At 47.9% G+C, this 1,130-nt stretch overlaps 1 protein-coding gene across 2 annotated transcripts in view; it reads right to left on the reverse strand.

Moving 5' to 3' along the window:
• NLGN4X (neuroligin 4, X-linked) overlaps window positions 1-1,120 on the reverse strand; it is a 203,645-nt gene extending 202,525 nt beyond the window's left edge. For both annotated transcript variants that reach the window (XM_014960241.1, XM_014960239.1), the window contains exon 1: window positions 748-1,120. The gene's annotated coding sequence lies outside the window, so the exon portion shown is untranslated. The remainder of the gene's footprint in view (window positions 1-747) is intronic.
• Between the last annotated feature and the right edge of the window lie 10 nt (window positions 1,121-1,130).

Raw genomic sequence — 1,130 nt, forward strand, 5'->3', positions numbered from 1 at the left:
AAGGAAAAAAAAAAAAAAAAAAAAGGAAAACCCACCACGGAATAGCTAAAGCGGGTGAACCTCTTAATCCAAGAAGAGCCAAGATTTCCTCTGAACAGCCGCCTCCCTTGTTCTCCCGCCCACCCCCGTCCCCTTTTGCTTTTTTGTGGTTGTGGTGGTGGCGAGGGAAGTGGTGAACCAAAAACCTACGTGTTGGTTTTGTGTTTCCCTGAAAACCACAGGCGCACACAGAGCATGAGGTACCGCTCCTGCCCCTCTCCGCGCTTGCAGGAAACTGGGGGTTCGCTCTTTCTCTGCCTGTACTGCAGATATTTTCCCCTCCTCTCCTCCACACTCTTCTGTTTATTTGGCTGTAAGGCAGAGCTACTTTGTAAACATCTCACACAGAACCCCAGAGCCTTTCCAAATAGCTGATTGCAGCAAAATGCCTCCGAACAAATTACGGTGCAAGGGGGATATAGGGGACGAGACCGAAGCGGATAAAAAAGAAATAAAATTTGCATAAATATGCATATGTGACAACAAGATCGCGTATGATGGTGGAGATGGCAGAAAGAAAGTATCGCTTTATAACGATGGGAAAAGTAAAAGCACAGACGACTGCAGCAAACTGCTCGCCCTTTGCCAGAGTACCAACTGCAACACCTCTCCCTCTCTCCCCCACCCTCGCCGAAAAAAAAAGGGGGGGGGGGGAAGCAACAGAAAAAATGAAAACGAACAGTCAAACGGCAAATCTAGTACTCCTACCTTAACACCGGAATAGCTGCAGAAGCATAGGGGTCTTTTTTACACAGCCAGATTCTTTCAGGAAATCCTCTCGGGCTATCATGCAGCCGGGATTATTCACACACGGTTCCTCTCTCCTTTTTGGAATCCAACGCGATTTGCTTCTCCAAAGGAATGCAACGACCACGAAGCGGGGAGGGGAAAAAAAATTAAAAATAACGAGAAGAAAGACAACAACACTGAATTTGAAGGAAACTCGTGTTCTCGGCTGTAAGCGACCTACATTCGAGCAGAAAATTCATTGCAATCAGTGCGAGAGGGAAGAGTTGGGTCTGCGAGTAGGAGCTGTGGTTGCCTATTGCAGAGAGACCAAGCCGGGGAGAGACTGATCTGCAAGGCAAGGC

The sequence above is a fragment of the Calidris pugnax genome, unplaced genomic scaffold, assembly GCF_001431845.1.
Source record: "Calidris pugnax isolate Ruff unplaced genomic scaffold, ASM143184v1 scaffold188, whole genome shotgun sequence".
NCBI classification, from domain to species: Eukaryota; Metazoa; Chordata; class Aves; order Charadriiformes; family Scolopacidae; genus Calidris; species Calidris pugnax.